This window comes from Marmota flaviventris, chromosome 13, assembly GCF_047511675.1.
Source record: "Marmota flaviventris isolate mMarFla1 chromosome 13, mMarFla1.hap1, whole genome shotgun sequence".
Lineage (NCBI taxonomy): Eukaryota > Metazoa > Chordata > Mammalia > Rodentia > Sciuridae > Marmota > Marmota flaviventris.
This window is the reverse complement of record NC_092510.1, coordinates 81,823,268-81,842,873: the sequence shown is the minus strand read 5'-3', so window position 1 is coordinate 81,842,873 and position 19,606 is coordinate 81,823,268.

Sequence of the window (19,606 nt, the reverse complement as noted above, 5' to 3'; positions counted from 1 at the left end):
AAGTCTCCATTCTTTGATCTCCATCAGACCTTGGAAAATAAAGCCCAATCCTAAATTTTGTTTTCAAATAGGATATTCAAAATCAACTTGCTTCCATCCCCTGGGAGAGCTGCTCACCCACAGGACAACAGGGTACAATGTAGCACTGTGGAGAAACACAGGAAGGACCAAAACAATCTTGATTCTCCTGGTGGTGCTCTTCCCTCAGTCACCGACTCCATTCTCCTATATCCACTTTCTTGACGATTGTAACAAGCTTATGAGCCTAACTTTTGAAGGGTTTATTTTTAGTTTGTCAACTTCCACACTATGTTGATCTTTGTGATCTATAATATGAAAACCATAAAGCTTAAAAGTCTGAGAAGTAAAAGATAGGTTCCCAGAAAATATTTAAGTTAGGGGAAACAACCCTCAGTTCTCAAAGTACCTACTCAATGAGTATACCTGCTATGTAAAATTTGCACTGGGTTACTCTGAGTAGATTCACAATAAGTCAAATTAGTCATGTCATGCAGAAAGTATAAGAAAGTGAAGTGCCAAACAGGTGAGGTTTAGAAAGAAGACAAGTTGAGAAATCGAGTCATATTGGGATAACACTGTGCATATTTGGAAAGTGTTATTTTAAAATCTTCCATCCTGTACATGCCTCCTGGTGAATTTTCAACATGTTTTATGAACTATCATCCCACAAGCAGAAGAAGATGATAGATACTGAGTGATATTTACCAAACATTTGCCAAATGAAAGGAAAAAAAGATTAGATAAATAACTACAAGTCAATCATGTATTTTAGCCTCCAGCCCAGTTATGGAACAACCTCTAGGTACTAACTGCACTAGGTGTTTCACAGATATTATTTCCTTGAAGCCTCATCACAATCCTATGGAGATATATATTATGATCCCTATTTTACAGATGAGGAAAGTCAGGTTCTGAGAAATCAGATAACTTGTCTAAAATAACATAACCATTAAATGACAAAGCCCACCTGAAACCCAAATCAAGTTTAAGGCACAGTAAAGCTCATTCTAGCATTATTGTTATCAGTGAAATATGGGCATGGACAAAATGCCCATCAATAAGGAAACCTAAACTGTACTACCTTGATGACACTTGCTGAATTGCATATTATGCAGCCTTCAAAATACTGCAATAGCCTGGAAAATGTCTGTGGTAGAAGGTTGAATGCAGGGGGAGGGATCAGGATAGCAAACTTCCAGGGTGTGGAGCGTAGTTTAGTTGTAGAGTGTGTGTTTAGCATGTGGGAGGCTCTGGGTTCAATCCCAAGCACCACCACCCTCAAATTTTAACATGCTCAAATGGTTAAAAATCTATTGAAAGTGTGCATGTTGAAAACCAGAAGGGAAAAATCCCCAACATTTTCTACATTTGGTCTCGTAATTTAAAATCCAGAAAGTTCTGAACCCAAATATCTGTGAAGTTTTTTTCATTATATTTAAAAACTACTTCTTTATTCTTGAATAGCCATTTGGCAAACTTAAAATAGTTAAAACATTAATTAAAAAACAAATCCATCAATGCATGACAATCAAATGGAATGTCTTATGCCACAAAAATGAAAAAAAAAAGTTTCATCATAATCAAGTTTCTGCCCTGTGTCACAGGAATCTCAAATACTTAAAAGCCATGTAATAGTTTCAATAGATGTAAGGAAGGCATTTGGACAAACTAATATCTAGTCTAATAAAATTTCCAAAGCTCAGATGAAACAGATACTTCTATAGTGAAGCTATAATGCTTAATACTCTGATGAAAGCAATAGTAGAAGCTAACCAGCAATTGTCATAAGCCAACTGGTTAGGTACACTATAGTCAAATAGATGTGAAGTTCCTGTGGCTTCCTGAAGAAGAGAAAGAAAGTAGCAAAATCAATGATGGTCCCAAGGAAAAAGAAACAAAACAGACAGCTCAGCAAGATCTTCTATTTCTTCTGCTCTCTGCAAGATGTTGCAGGTCTTGACATGTCCTTCTTACACAAAGATTAAAGTCTGGGGACGTTATGACACCGTGATGTATGTCTGGTATCTTTAAAAATTAAGAAATAAATGTCAACAATGAGGAATAATTGAAATAGTCCATAATTACACTCTGGGATAATGTTCAACCCTATAGTTCATTCAGAGTGTATTTTAATGATGTTAAACATGCTAAACACGAAAAAGAAAGCATCAAGAATTTTAGGTGACCCTGATTTTTTAAATAAGAACAGAAAAAAACAATCTAAATCATGGTTGTTTCTATATGGTTGAATCAAAGATTACTTCTCCTTCTTTTAGATTATCTAAATTTTAGAGATTTCTTACAATAATAACAGATCATAAAATAAATTAAAGGTTAACATTATATAGAAGTATAACTGTTTGCATGGAGAACAATTTAAAAGAATGTAGAGAAGAAGAAAAATTAAATTAACCAGATATTAAAATGCAAAGCTTCGGGCTGTGGATGTGACTCAGTGGTAACGTGCTTGCCTAGCATGTGTGAGGCACTGGGTTCGATTCTCAGCATCACATAAAAATAAACAAAACAAAGGTCCATCAACAACAAATATATACATATATATATATATATATATATATATATATATATATATATATATGAATATAAAATTTTTTTAAATATGCAAAGTTTTAACAATGAATTTAATTAGTGCTGACCTGTAAAAAGCCAGATAGAAATCTACAGCAGGAAGGCAGGAAACCTGAAAGCAGATCGAATGACATATAAGACAATATATTGCACAGGGGGCCTTCTGGGTCCTCTACAAAATAGAACCAAGACAGGATTAGACAGACAGAAAATGTTCTAGAGGAAATGTCTCCAAGAGAGAAAATAGGTTGGGAACTGGAAGAAGCTAAGAAGAGTCACCAGTTGTGTTAGTCAGCCATTTGTGTTAGTCAGCCTTTTCACAATGACAAACACTTGAGGTAATCAATGTAAGGGAAAAGATTTCATGTTTCAGTCCATGTTCTCTTGGGTATTGCTTTGGGCCTGTGACAACACAGTTCATCATGGTAGAAGCACATGGCAGAGGTCCCAGTAGCCACCTCCAGGGCACACCCTCAGTGGCCTCACTGCCTTCCTCTGGATACCACCTCCCAGTTCCCAACAGAACCACAAGCTGTGAACAGATGGGCCTTCAACACATGGGCCTTTACACAGAATGGTCAAGATCCAAAGACACTCAAAGTCGATTCAAGACTCAATCAGACCTGACCCTAAGTGAAGGAGAGAAAAGAAGTGAAGTTTGAACAGAAGCATCTTAGGCTACAATACAGTTCTTAGAGAAGTTCTGCAAGACCCCTTCCTCCCAGGAGCAGGCCAGCCTGGGCATATCTGCCTCCCGGAGTCTCTGGTTGGGGCAGCCTACAGGCAGCCTCAGAGCTTAAACACAGTCATGGAAGTTGGGGCACAGCAGCTTGAGCCCTTGATCAACTCTGCTCCTACATTGGGAGATCCGGGAGCACGATTCTCATGTCAGTCTCATTAACTCTCCATGGGGCTGTGCTGCAGTCATTAATGACTTAGAGAAACACAATCATTTCATGTCCTGACTTCCCACTAGCCACCAAAATCTTTCCATTTAGGACCACAAGTTAAATATAAAGACTCAAGCCATGAAAATTAGCCATGAAGTAACCTATGGATTAATATCTGGAAGAATAGGACTCAGCTTAAAAAGAACCCACAAAGTTCATCCATATTGCAGTATTGCAGTATTATTAGTACTTTATTCTTTTTTGTTGTTGTTGTTGAATAATATTCCTTTGAATGGATATGCCATATTTTGTTCATTCTTTCATCTGTCAATGGACATTTGGGCAGTGAACCTTGCAAAGTGCTAATTGAAACAAGCCAGACACACACAAAAAAACAAAAATCGTATCATACGATTCTGTTTATAAGAAATATCCAGAATAAATAAATCCAGAAGATAATTGGAGAGAATATGGGGAGTATCTGCTAACAGATACATGTTTTTTTTTTTTTGACATGGAAAAATATCTGCAAATATATTGGGGATGGTTGCAAAACCATATAAGTATATTTTGAAGATAGCTTTAAATAAAATTTATAAATACCCACAAAAGAAACAAATATATTAGACAACAAGAATGTGGAAACTTCTCTCACAAATCAAAAATTAACATTAAAAATCGAATTTTTAAGCATTTTTTTAGTTGTAAGTGTACACAACACCTTTATTTTATTTATTTATTTTTATGTGCCTCATGCCTGCTAGGCAAGTGCTCTACCACTGAGCTACAACCCCAGCCCTGAAAATTGAATTTTAAAGCCAAGAAAAACACACATGACAAAATAATATTTTAAGATATTATGATTTGATAGATACCCATGAGAAAATATTTTGTTTTAGGCAGAGACATGAACAAGCAATTCACTAAGGAAGAAATAGATACGTTTATTTAGCATAACAAAAGATATGCTAAATAAACTTATCTAAATTTTTGCCTACCAAATTGGTAAACTTTTAGTGGCAGTGATGGTGGTGGTATTTATTTATTTTCATAATAATGTAAAATGGTTATTGATAAAATAATTCTCTGGAACCTTTGTAGGGAATGTAAACTAGTCTAACCTTTCTTCAAAATAATAGACAGCCAGGTATGGTGGTGCAGGCCTGTAAACTCCCAGCAGCTTGGGAGGCTGAGGCAGGAGGATCTCAAGAGCAAAGCCAGCCTCAGCAACAGGGAGGCACTAAGCAACTCAGTAAGACCCTGTCTCTAAATAAAATACAGAATAGGGCTGGGGATGTGGCTCAGTGGTTGAGTGTCCCTGAGTTCATCCCCCAGTACCCCCAAAAAATTAAAAATTAAAATAAATTTAAAAATATAAAGGGCTAGAGATGTAATTCAGTGAAGAACCCCTGTGTTCAATCCCAATACCAAAAAAAAAAAAAAAGAGACAAGTATTAAATTTTTTTAAAACGTGCATGCATACCTCCTAGTTCAGCAATCTCATACCCAACAAGCAATCCCTTAAAGAAATTAGACTTAGAGGTAAACATTTGTGCATAAAAATAATTACAGCCTTATTAATATTATTAAGAACCATCAGCAATGCATAGGACTAAAAAAGACCTAGAATAGGTATGTAATTCATGGTTCACTTATAGAATTGAATTAGTGAAGCCATTAAATTTTTGTAAATACATTTACAAAGAGTTTAATAACATGAAAAATAATTATGGCATAATGCATTCCATTGAAAACAGAATATAAAATGTGACTATAGTATGTTCTCAGTCACCTAAAATGTGTGTTTACAATACACACAGAAAGAGATTTGCCAGACTTCATTAATATTGGTTTTTCCCTAGAACATGGAACTATAGGTGATTTTTATCTCTTATTCAAATTTTCTCTTTATTTCTTGACATTTTCAATTAAGACATATTACTTTTATATTTGTAAATATACTTTCATATTCATAGAAACTAACCATCTTCATAAAAATTATGTTCTGCTTTGTCATTTAAAATGTGTTTTCTCCCACACTGTCTCATAAAGTTGTGAGAATTCAAAACTCTGTGGATGTCTAACATCGAGCAAAAGCCCCCCCTTAATGTGTATGTGTATATAAATATTCTTTGTGTTTACCCTAATTAACTTGGCATATGCACTGGTAGATACTGAGTCAAATTTAAAGGTCTGGTCTCTGTTTAGGTTTAAACACTACTTCAGAAATCTTCAGAGTTCAGACTGAGATCATTATTAGTTTAATATGAACATGGAAGGTGCCATCAAGAGAAAATAATCAGTTCATCTTGAGCTACTTGTGTACACAGGAGGAAGATATTCACTGGTGATCGAATTAAGGAATTTTTAAAAATCAAATATTAAAACTATCATTGTATTTTGCAGTATACCCTTATAACTTTGTGGTTTCTCTAGGCAAGGGATGTCTATAAGAGATGGATATTTATAAGATTTCAAATTCTTTCTTTGAAGGGATTATAGCTAAAATTACTCATGATTCTCTCCTGACTAAAGGGAGTGGCAGCAACCTCAGACCTTCATATTTTCCCCCTAATTATAAGATTCCCATTCAAGGTAACTGGGGTCCAAAGTGTAAGCTGGGATGGAACCTGGGAGACTTAGACTGTCCTAAAAATGACGAAAAGCTGAACAGGCTGTAAGGTCGGTAGAACACCCGCCCTCCCAACCCAGCTCTGCAGCCTCTCATTGCTAGCTGCAGCAAACAGACAAATACATGGTCTTGGGTGGGAGATTTCTGAGCTCTTCAAGTGTGGAGAACCAAGCCAAGTCACTTAAAGAGCCACATGGAGATACAGGCTCTTTGGGTGTCTGGGAGTGCTATGGTACAGACGGAAGCGTTGATCACACCCGCTCCACGTAGAAACTTTTCCAAGCAAGTTCACTCCACCCTCCTAAGTCCTGACCTGTTTAATTACATGCCTGGTCCTCGCCTTTCTGAATCATTAAGATTCCTCCTTTCATTATGTTTGCTGGATCTCTTTACTTTCCCAGCAAAGTATTCAAGTGAGTTTATGCTCCTGTAAGTTAAAGTGTATCCCGTCTGTCATAGGGTCACAGGGAACAGACAAACTGGAAGAACCTGAAAAAAATGGATTAAAGCAAAGACCACAAAAAAGTAGCCAAAGCTATCAGCATGCATTTCCCAACTGTACCGCATTCTTCCAAAGAACTCTTATGAGAATCTACAAATGAGTCACGGGGGAAATACTCCCAAAGTCTTTTCTTTTGTACACATTAGAGGTCATGTTCTGATTTGTCATTTAAAATGTGTTTTCTCCCACCACTGTCTCATAAAGTTGTGAGAATTCAAAACTCTGTGGATGTCTAACATCGAGCAATGACTAAATAAATATCGGTGTTCCTTCCCTCTGCCCAGCCCCTCCCCAACTGGTCTCAGTGAATGCTGCAAAACGCTCTCTTTACATTTAAGAAAACTAGGACACAGAGAAGCATGCCTAAAAGACCTGGTAATGACAGCCTAACACCGAAGCCCAAGGCAGGGACTCAGAATAGTCAGCCAAGGGCACCCTTTCCAGGACCTGGCCTTGGCAGTTTCCATCCTGTGTAAGCTTTATGACTATGGTCGCTTGGTATTACAGCCTGTGTTTCTGATGTTCGCAAAAGAATATGTTCCTAATCACAAAGCAGCCTTGGTTGATGGGAGAGTTCCACCAAATAACTTCAGGCTATGTTTAAAGGACAGCCCCAAAATGTTCCCTAAGTCATAATTGCCACACTGAGATGACCTCAGGATGAATGGCTTTCAGTTCTTTGAATATGCCGTGTTCTCATCTTGAGGCATTTCTTTTACCTGCTCCTCCTTCCTTCATTCCAGGTTGCCACCTAAACCCCTCCAGTGAAACGGCCATTCCGCATTCTGGTCTTGCTACCATCTGAGTTCTCAGATGCCACTGGCTTTGTTCTAAGCCCTCCGTCCTCTACCCCCAGGCCAATGGGTATAGGATTATGGAGGATGAACCCTACCCTTTTCCATTCAGGGTTCTTTCTAGTGAGTAGACAAACCAATGTGGATATACAACTCTAGAATGCATATACTGTGTGTGTGTGTGTGTTGTATTGAGATTCAGAAAGAAAAGCAATACGTCAGATATATCCAGAAGCTTTCTTACACACACACACACACACACACATACACACACACACAAACACACACACGACAAATCTTCTCATCCCTGTCAAAATAGTTTATGACCTTGGTGTTAAATCATGGCCCAACTTGCTACACTTGAACCCCAGAAACCTATCCATGTGGTGTAGAAAAAAGGTAGACTCCAGGGGCTGAGGAGGCTCTGGCTCTGGGGGTGTGCTGAATGGGGGGGAATCAGCACAAACTCTGGCTGATTCCTCATTCAACACAGGCTGCCAAGTTCATCAAACTCTGACAACCTGGCAGCCGCAGGAAGGCACAGCCCTCGGCTGGATTCTTGATCTCATGAATTACACGACTCTTTGGACAGTCCTGTAGTGAATGGAAGCAAAAGCAAATCTGCACAAGTCAGAGTCATCCTTCTCCCTGGTCTGAGAAGCAGGAACCATTGAGGGCTGGTCTACTGAACCTCAAACCACACCCAAGAGCTTCCCCCAAGGTGAAGCTAACTAGGCCACAGGTAGCTCCTCTTCAGACTATGTTGACTTTATTCTTTAGATTTTTATACAGTTCCTGTGACTTCAGAATCTGGTACCAAGACAATTAGGAGTGAAGAGAAGAGAAGACCAACGAGAATAGGACAGTAAGCTCTACTTTTCCTATTTCTCCTCTTATACTTAAATTGCAAACATTCCAGACAGTTCTTTCTGGTTTCTTCTATAATTTCATCTTCTCATATATAGTACACTTTCATGCACTAGCTTGACTCATTTTATTTCTGCTGTCTCTTCCTCCTCCTGTAGAGTAGATCCCCTTCCAATTTCCCCTGACCAATAGTTGTCCCTCCTCTGTGGTTCTGAGGGTAGCCCACATTTATCATATGCCCACCTCCCTTCCTCTTTGAAGACAAGCACTGTATATTTTTCATCAGTGTCTTGGTAATACTTGGTTTATAATAAGTGCTCAATAAATGCCAATGGACAAATGAAATAATTAAGACTAGTGGGGGGAAATCTTCCATTCAACTAACAGCAAAGCATTTAGAGGAGTCCCTAGGAATATAGTCTCATCAAAAATTCAGTATTCTAACTGGAAATCCATATGCAACAAAATGAAACTGAATCCCTTTCTCTCGCCATGCACAAAAGTTAATTCAAAATGGATCAAGGAGCTTGATATCAAATCAGAGACACACCGTCTGATAGAAGAAAAAGTTGGCTACGATCTACATACTGTGGGGTCGGGCTCCAAATTCCTCAATAGGACACCCATAGCACAAAAGTTAATAACTAGAATCAACAAATGGGACTTACTCAAACTAAAAAGTTTTTTCTCAGCAAAAGAAACAATAAGAGAGGTAAATAGAGAGCCTACATCCTGGGAACAAATCTTTACTCCTCACACTTCAGATAGAGCCCTAATATCCAGAGTATACAAAGAACTCAAAAAATTAGACAATAAGAGAACAAACAACCCAATCAACAAATGGGCCAAGGACCTGAACAGACACTTCTCAGAGGAGGACATACAATCAATCAACAAGTACATGAAAAAATGCTCACCATCTCTAGCAGTCAGAGAAATGCAAATCAAAACCACCCTAAGATACCATCTCACTCCAGTTAGATGGGCAGCCATTATGAAGTCAAACAACAACAAGTGCTGGCGAGGATGTGGGGAAAAGGGTACACTTGTACATTGCTGGTGGGACTGCAAATTGGTGCAGCCAATTTGGAAAGCAGTATGGAGATTTCTTGGAAAGCTGGGAATGGAGCCACCATTTGACCCAGCTATTCCCCTTCTCTGTCTATTCCCTAAAGACCTAAAAAGAGCATGCTACAGGGACACTGCTACATCGATGTTCATAGCAGCACAATTCACAATAGCAAGACTGTGGAACCAACCTAGATGCCCTTCAATAGATGAATGGATAAAAAAAATGTGGCATTTATACACAATGGAGTATTACTCTGCATTAAAAAATGACAAAATCATAGAATTTACAGGGAAATGGATGGCATTAGAGCAGATTATGCTAAGTGAAGCTAGCCAATCCCTAAAAAACAAATGCCAAATGTCTTCTTTGATATAAGGAGAGTACCTAAGAACAGAGTAGGGTCGAAGAGCATGAGAAGAAGATTAACATTAAACAGGGATGAGAGGTGGGAGGGAAAGGGAGAGAGAAGGGAAATTGCATGGAAATGGAAGGAGACCCTCAGGGTTATACAAAAGTACATACAAGAGGAAGTGAGGGGAAAGGGAAAAATAATACAAGGGGGACAAATGAATGTCAGTAGAGGGGGCAGAGAGAGAAGAGGGGAGGGGAGGGGAGGGGAGGGGGGATAGTAGAGGATAGGAAAGGCAGCAGAACACAACAGACACTAGTATGGCAATATGTAAATCAATGGATGTGTAACTGATGTGATTCTGCAATCTGTATATGGGGTAAAAATGGGAGCTCATAACCCACTTGAATCAAAGTGTGAAATATGATATATCAAGAACTATGTAATGTTTTGAACAGCCAACAATAAAAAATTAAAAAAAATTCAGTATTCTAGATAATGTTTGTGTGTGTGTGCGCGCACACACACACACAATATTTCCTCAGATAAAAGCAACTTCATTTTTTAATTCTGTTTCCATATAGTGAAAATTTCTTTGGTTAAAGAAAAAGAGTACATACAATGGCATATGCAATTTCATTTCCATCATTGTCCACTATTTGTTTTTCAATATACTCAGTGGTTTTAACCTTATGAATAAAATGATGCTCTATGTGCTGTCTATAAAAGCCATTCATTTCATTTCTATTTCAAACAACCTAAATTGCTCATCAGAAAGTTTTTGTATCCACAGATACACAGATACGCATAGTATCTAGAAAACCCATTCTCTGAAGTTATTGAATACTGAGATGTGTCTCTTCTTAAAATGACAACGTAGCTGACTCATTCTCAAGTTCAGGCTGCTTATTAACATGTAAGATCCTTGAACTTAATTGCTTCACCCTTTGGGCTCCACAGCACTCTGTGCACATCTCTTTTAAAGCATGTCTCTCTTTACATCACCAATAGTTTATGTGTCTGAATCTCTATAATTGCAAGGTTTATTTTTTATTTATGAGTGCAGTATTTAAAAGCACAGGTTCTGGAATTCAACGATCCACATTAGAATCCCGGCCTCTCCCCTCCCTAGCCACACGATTTGCACAAAGTGCTTGTTCAGGTGCCTATCTGTATAATGGAAGCAGTAATAGGGCCCACTCTATTGTCCTAAAGTCTGAGGAGGCTCACAGATAGTAGGTACTCATCCAATTTACTGAATCGGTCCATTTCCTCAATTATGTTTCCTTGTGAGTGCCATAGCCACATCAACCACCTATGGGATTGCAATCCAAGCTTGTATTTCCTAACACCATATTGTCCGCCCAACTGGGCTAGACTGGAGGAAACTTCCCAACAATACTGAAAGTTGAGCTTGGCCGAGGAAAGTACAGACTGTGTTATCACTCCTCAGTGTGACATTACTGGTGCTGTCCAAGGCAATGAGATGTTCTTGTGAATTTGGTAGCTTAATGTCCCAAAGCCTCTTCCTTTAAGAAGGTCAGTATGAAGATATGTGCTCTGCCAAGTGCTTGGAACTGTTGCTGAAAAGAGAATGCCTGTTGTGCCTTGACCTGTTGTGCCATGCTCTGTGAGGGCCAAGACCATCAATTTTCCTATAGCTTCTCCACCTGGTGCTTCTGCTACCGACACAGTACCCCTGACTGTTCTCATTTGGTTCCACAGGCTTGGCCTTCAGCCCTCTGACCCAGGGATTAGAAAAGGGCCTTTAGGACTAATAAAGTCTAGGCCTTAGGCACCTCACTGAATCCTCCAATAAAACAATGTCTATGTAGCAGATATAAACTCAAATATAAATCACAATATCCAATACTTAGCTATTTAATGTGTTCCATTCATCCAAAATATTTGTTCACATTTTTACCTCTCTGAAATGGGAATGCTTCTTCCAATAACCTGGCACAGTACAATTGGCAATTTAATGGTGTATCTTATAGGCATGATATCTTAGATTCAATAAAAACTACTAAAATTACATCTTCAGTGCCTGGCATTATATCAACATGATACTTGGCATATGAAAACTTACAGACTTAGGTGAATTAGTGGTCCAAGATTCTACAGGCATTTTCTGAGTCTGAGAAAAGCTCTTTGGTGACTTAGCTTAGGCTGTGTTCTCAAAATCCTGCTATCTCTAATAAAATAAAAAATAAACATAAGAATAAAGAGTAACACAATAGATGAGTTCTTTGAAACCAGGAACCTTAATTTGAGAGAAGCTCTTTTCCTGGGTATCCTGGGTTTTTGCTTATGTGAGTCATTGGACAATGACCTGGCATTGACTTCCATTGGTTCCCCTAACAGCTGAGTAGAGAATATGAGAAGGAGGAGTTGGCCAGACCTAGCTATGTCCTCCGAAGATGTCTTCTACAATAGACTCACCACTTTCACACACTAGCACTACCTTCTCCACCCTGCATCAGCCTTGTCATCAAGTCCCCTGGTGATTCACAGCAGTATGTGCTAAAGGCCTGCCTTTTTTTGGCGGCAGTATTGGGACTACACCCTGCACCCTTCGTTCTCTTGCTGTTGCTACTGTGATCTTTCTTCCCGTTCCTTCTGGTGCAGTTACCTTCAGCTTCCTGTTCTCTCCCAGGAATGTGCCCTTCCCCTATCAGCTTCTGCTGTAAGAATCACGATGGGCCAGCCTCATGGACAGCACGACTCTCTGCATGGCTGACACCAGAAGGAGAAAGGGCTTTAGTAGAGCCCTTCAGATATCTAAGGACCAGGGCCTCTTGATTTTTAGATTTTTTTTTTTTATGTTTTGCCTCAAGTATTTAATTTTATTTTTTTTTATTGGTTGTTCAAAACATTACAAAGCTCATGACATATCACTTTCATACATTTGATTCAAGTGGGTTATGAACTCCCATTTTTACCCCAAATACAAATTGCAGAATCACATCGGTTATACATCCACATTTTTACACAATGCCATATTAGTGACTGTTGTATTCTGCTACCTTTCCTATCCCCTACTATCCCCCCTCCCCTCGATTTTTAGATTTTTAAAATAAGGCTCAGAAGAGGGTGAGGGACTTAACCAGAGGGACACCGTCATTTGGTGAAAGTGAAGAATAGAACTGTGGTCACTGCCTTCAGGCCTTTCTCCCTCTGGAAGTATAATCCTCCTTCAGTTTAGATTCTCTTCATTTGCAGCCTCAAGAATAGCTGATAGAGTACAATGCAGGCCAACCTCTTCATGATTTTTCTGGATTATAATAAGAGACTATGAGAAAGCATTGCACATTCCTATTATACCCATGCTTTGTAGGTACAGCCATGTGGTTGGAAATAGGAGCTTGAAGGTAACTTGCATCTGACTTGATTTAAGGTCAGGGAAGAATTGCTTGTCCACATCAAAGAGGGGAGGGTGTTTGGGCTAGGAACTACAGGGATCAAACCATGTATGTCACTCAGCTAAGCAATAGGTCCCTAGCCTTTGAGGCCTTCTCTGCCTGGGGGCTTTCCCCACCTTCATTCCTTCATCAACTATTCTTTACAGTAAAATTACATGACATTGACTTGGGGATGTACTTTCTCCTCCCTGTGCTGTTGAACATAATGACTACTTTCCCTCTTGGGCAAAAAATGTGCGCGCACGTGTGCACACACACACGCACACACACACACACACACACACTCATGCATGATCTGAAGAAGATTCAATAATTTTGTTTCAAAAGTAAGAAAGAATGCCTTTCTGCACACACTCATTGTCCCGACCATCCAGCATGGTGATCATCAAGGACCACTAGGCTCATCCCCAACCCCTTGCAATGACTGTGTGTAAAATCCAATCCTTTTTGAGAGAAGGTTCCCTGGAGTGGGTCAGAGGTCCCTTCTCTGAAACTCTGATGCTCAGATCTTCCTCTCTCTCTTTCCAGGTACTCCTAACCTACTCCCATGAGTTCCCCATCAGCCCACTTCAATAAAGCCTTGTGTTTTATTTTGAAACGTCAACTCACGTAATTCCAAATTCTGGGAAACAACAATATGATTTCTCAGTCCTGTCTGCATGGGTTTTTCTCCATGCTTTATCTTTATCTCTTGAAGAAGAAGCATAGAAGAGAGAAACACAAGAAGGCAAATGGGGAAGAGATGGAAGGAAAGATCTGCAAAAGTTTTCAGCCAAGCACCAAACTATTTCCAGGTGACAAGTCTGGGTGCTTTGCTACCAGCTCCAGTGCCAATGGATGCCCTTATAAGGTGCCTCTGGCCCAGAAAGTGGATATTAGGCAAACTAGGAATCACGGACTCTGCTGCCTTTCCCACATCCTGCAGCACACACAGCATGCGGTGCTACTGTTCCCGTTGTAGATCATAACATAAGTCCCAAGGAGCACCATTTAAAAAAATGACAGTAGCAAAAGATGAGAGAGTCAGAGAGATTGAACCTTATACCTGATTATCCAAAAGCTTCTAAAAACGGACCTGCATACACTGAAAGCTATTCCTCTATGCCCCAAATGCTCCTTTTGTTTGCCATGTTGCACGTGCAAAGACATGGTTTGAGGCACAAAAACAAAAATAACAAAAAATACTAAACAGGGCGGGGTGGGGGGGGAGAGAGAAGGTAGCCTAAGGAGCTGTGTGCCCTAAATCCTCTACTTCAGTTTTTTGCTTATATGGTGAAATAGCATTCTCAGAACCTGAAAGAGGATTTTTTTCCCAAGGTGGCCATGGAGAAACTCCATTTCAATAAACTTAAGACCTAGTAAGACTTAGGTTCTATTAAACTTCTCATATCTATCACTCACCTTTATGCCCCTGTATAAGGTGCCCAGCGACTATTAGCTTAATGGTAAATGAATGACACTAATAATCTCACACATTTGTGGACACTTCATAGCTGACAGAGGCGATTTTCATAGATAATCTCATTTGATCCTCACAACTCAATGAGAGAGGTGGTGAGTCATCTTAGCCCCATTTTATAGATCAGCAGATCTCAAACATGTTTCAGTTTGGAGCAATCAGAGGTCAAGTGTTCCTGGAGGAACAACATGAACTACTGACATTTTAAATTAGATTGTCACTTATTGTAGATTCTGGGGTAGGCACTGTCTGATTATAGGTCGGGCAGATGCTGTGGAGGCTCTTAGTGGGTGTATTAGTCTAGGTTCTCCAGACCTATAGACTCAGGAAAGCTGATGAGACAATTCCAAGTCCAAAGGCCTGAGAACCTAGGAAGCTAATGTAATAACTCACAAATTCCTCCTTCCCCTGCCTTTTGTTCCTCAATAGATTGGATGGCACCCAGTCATAATGGGAAGGGCCGCCTACTCAGTCCACAGGTTCAAATGCTGATCTCATCTGGAAACACCTTCACAAACACACCCAGAAACAGTTCTTGGTCTAGCATTTCAACAACAGACATTCAGTTTAACACAAGGAATACCAGTGTGCCAGAGAAACCTGGTTTGAGATAAACATCTACAAGTGAAAATACTTATTCATAAGAGATTAAATGGCTTTCTCTCTGTCACACAAGTAATCAGTAACATATTCAGAGTTCAGTAGGTTTTCCATGGAACTATGTTGCCTCTTTAAATTTAATTTCATTAACATGAAAATCTTAAAGACTGATTAATAACCTGAGAGGTGTAAAAGTGGTTGCCATTCTAATGGTTCTAGAACAATCTGATGCATCCCCCTTATTCACAGGATCATATGACTCCTCCCAGAGGTGCCCAGAAATAATTCCATTATTTCAGAAAGAACCATTGTGTCCCACTTGGTAAATACTGAATCACATATTCACTTGAATTCATGTCCCTTTAGGTATTTTGTTCTCTTAGATTTAATCTAAGACATGGTCCATCCAACTAAGATCTGAAGCCCAAATTCAGCCCAGTGCTAACTTTTATAAATAAAATGTTACTGGAACACAGTCACGCCTATTTATGTGTCAGTTGTGGCTACTTTCATGTGGGCTATCTTAATCTTTACAGAAAACGCTTGCTGAGCATAGGAACACAGGTGGTCCTGCTGTAAAAGGCTAGTTAAAGATAATTTGTAGAAATAGGCAGCTCATGCCCAACTCGGTAGTAATCAGCCCTATCACCCACCAAAGATTTTATAGAAGCTAAAAGTTCCTCCCAGAAGTCTGTCTTTGGTATTTGTATTTCATCAGGGAAGGAGCTTCTTACCAAGAAGTGTTATCATTGCTATGCAAGGGCATGGTCTTATGGGATAATGGGAGGGCACTAATGGGTGTCTCTTGCATTCGTCTCTTAACTTCACTTTGAAAAACAACTGGAGATGGCAAAAGGCTATTTCCTCTCAACAGAAAAAAATAAAAATTAAATAAATAAATAATGTTATAGAATGACATGTTCTGAAAATGTTTTTGCAGAAACCCAGGAGGGTAAAGTCCATGTCTCTCTACTTCACAGCTCAATCACCAGCACCTAGGACAGGTCACACATGCACATGTACCCCCATGTGCAAGTGGGACTAGGGATTGAACCCAGGGGCACTCTACCACTGAGCTACATCCTCGGCCCTTTTTATATTTATTTTGAGACAGAGCCTTACTAAATTGCTGAGTGGCCTTGAACTTGCAATTCTCCTGCCTCAGTCTATTGAATCACTGAGATCACAGGCATGTACCACCACATCTGGATAAAAATTATGACTTAAAAGATGTTGCTTACTTGGTTTAAAAAAAATGTTTTCAAAGCATATTTGAGCTGTCTGCTTATAGAATACTACCAATTTTGTAAATAACTGTCATGTAGGAAAAGCATGACATGATAACAATTGTTTTTCTCTGTTTGGATGGTGAGTTATTTTCTTATTCATTTCTGTATTTGTAAGTTTTCTTCAAGAATATGTAGTATTCTTTTAATAAAAATGATAAATACTTATTTTGTTAAATGAAAGAAAATAACCACTTGTCTTCTGCTCCATTCATATTCTTCTCTCATAGAAAGATTTCTATAATTTCCAATGTGTGTCGCTGGATCCAACATGTCTGCCACCAATCTGTATAGCATTATCATACTAATTTTTTATATTTATTTTTTAGTTGCGGTGGACACAATTCCTTTATTTTATTTATTTTTATGTGTGCTGAGGATCAACCCAGATCCCTAAATATGTTAGGCGAGCGCTTTACCGCTGAGCCATAACCCCAGCCCCCATACTAATTCTTTACAAAGCACAGCATTCCGCTCATCATGTTCCCAGTGCAAGATCACTTAAGGAATCTTCTTGGTTGCTTATTTAAAATCAAAGTCCTCTCTTTCAAGTCCCCCTGACCCCAATCTATTTATCTGGTCTTAGCTTTCTTATGCCTCATCTCAAATTTGGCTTGTATGGGTGGGACGTCAATATTCACACAGTTGGCTTTCATTCACATTTCCATCTATTATATAGGAACAGTATTGTCTTTCATATGCAAAAGCCTTTTTTATACACCTTTACCAGGAATTATTTTTTAGAGCTAAGAAGAGTTTGTAAAGAACAAGTAATTGTATTAGCTTTTATATTTTAATTAAACATGCAATAAATAAATATGTATTTGATACAGAAATAAACATGCAAATCACTAGGAAAAAAAAACAGAGAGGCTTAAACATGCCCTTTTACATATGACCTCCATAGTTTATATTTTTAAAAATCACAAATCAGTAGAGAAAGATTGACATTCAGCAAACTGACTGCAGGGAGAAAAAAAAAAAAAAAAAAAAAAAAAAAAAATATATATATATATATATATATATATATATATATATACACATAAGCACATATATTCCCACTTCTTGAACAACACACAAATTGTGAAAGTATTAAAGAATAAAGTATACATGAAAACAACAGGGTTCAGTATATATAATATTTTATTTGTTAAAGGGATACATTCATTTTTATACTTTATGTATTTTGCTTATACTAAATTTTTATAATGTCTAAATCATTGCAAAAATAGGCTTAGTGCAAAAACTAAAATTGCTTTTTTTACTAGGAAAAAAATATGAGAATGCATAAATAACTGTGAAAGAAGAGGGGTTTGGTTTTGTTTGTTTGTTGCAGTGTTAGGGATCAAGCCCAGGGCCTTGTGCATGCTAGGCAAGCACCCTACCACTGAGCCACACCCCTAGCCCTGTAGAGTATCTTTGAAAGCACATAAGCAATGGAAAATGACAAAAGTCATGATCAATAGACTTAACTAAAAAATTAATTTCTGCACCTAAAAAAATTAGTTATTTAAAAAACTTCTCACAAGTTAAAAAATTCCCCTAGGAAAAAAGATAATACTAAATTTTACATTAACAAATAGAAATGTGTTTAGCCATGTTAGGAATGAATGAAATGCAAATTATGACAAAAGGCAAGACCAATAGATTAACTACATATATTAATTTCTGTGCCTCAAAAATAATTGGTTATTTAAAAACTTGAAATATTAAGAGACTTTCACAAGTTAGAAATCAAACAGTCCCCCTAGACTGCAAGTTAGCACAACCACTTTGATTGTCCACAAAAGACTAGGATGGGGACTACCATATGAGAGCCATCCTACTTCCTGATATTTATCCAGTAGAACTGATATTTATCCAATAGAACTCAAATCAGCATACTGATATTTATCCAATAGAACTCAAATCAGCATACTGTAGAGATATAAGCACATAGATATTTACAGCAGCTCAATTCATAATAACCAAATTATGAAATCAGCTCAGATGCTCATCAACAACTGAATGGATTAAGAAAATGTGGTATACATACATAATAGAGTTCTACTCAGCCATAAAGAATAATGAAATTATGCCAATTGGTGATAAATACTTGAAATGGAGAACATCATACTAAGTGAAATAAGCCAGACTCAGAAAATCAAAGGTCAAATGATTTCTCTCATATACAGAAGACAGAGCAAAATAAGGGAGAGGAGTGAAGGGAGGAATCTCATGAAAATAGGAGTTCGGAGGAAGGAGATAAAGGGTAGGGAGGAGGGATGGGTATAGGGAGGAACTGAGGAATGAAATTGACCAAATTATGCTATGAATATACCACAGTGAATTCCGCCTTTATGTATATCTATAAATCACCATTTCAAAAAATCAATCAGTAAGTAGTAGGAAGACTAATAGAGTAAAGGAAGGGGAACGAGGTAGGGAGAAGAAGGAGAAGGGAAAAGGAAGTACTGAGGGCTGAAATGGAGCTAATTATATTCCATGTATATATGGTTATGTCAGGACAAACCGCACTATTATGTATAACTGTAATGCACATAATAAAAAATGTTTTAAACAAACAGTTCCTCTAGAGGGAAAAGACAGGTAATAACTTTACATTAAATTTACATTAAATAACTTTAGATTAAAATTCAAAATATTTGCAGCCATATTATTAATGAAAGGAATGCAAATTAAAACTATGAAAAGATGCCCTCTTTGGGATCACTTCACGAAAACTAATTAAAGTAATAGAAGTCAATGCGATGCTGGCGATGAGCAAGCTTATGCACTACCGTTGTGTGTAAATCAGAACAAGCATTTGAGGAGAAAGTTTGACACTGCTCATTAAGACCATTAAAAACAGTTACATTCCTAGGAAATTACCTTCAGAAAAATAAGAGCTTCCACCATGATGTATTTGAAAGATACTCATCACAGTGGTTTTTTTTTTATGACTATAAGGTGGTAAAGAACATAAATTTTGAAAATGTAATTAAAACACTGTGCACCAAAATAACAGAATGGCATGCAACAATTAAAGATCAAGTGCATTAGATAATGGGGAAATGCCCCTGGCATAGCATTAAACAGGAGAGGATAATGCAAAACCATGCGGAAACATAATGGCAATTCAAT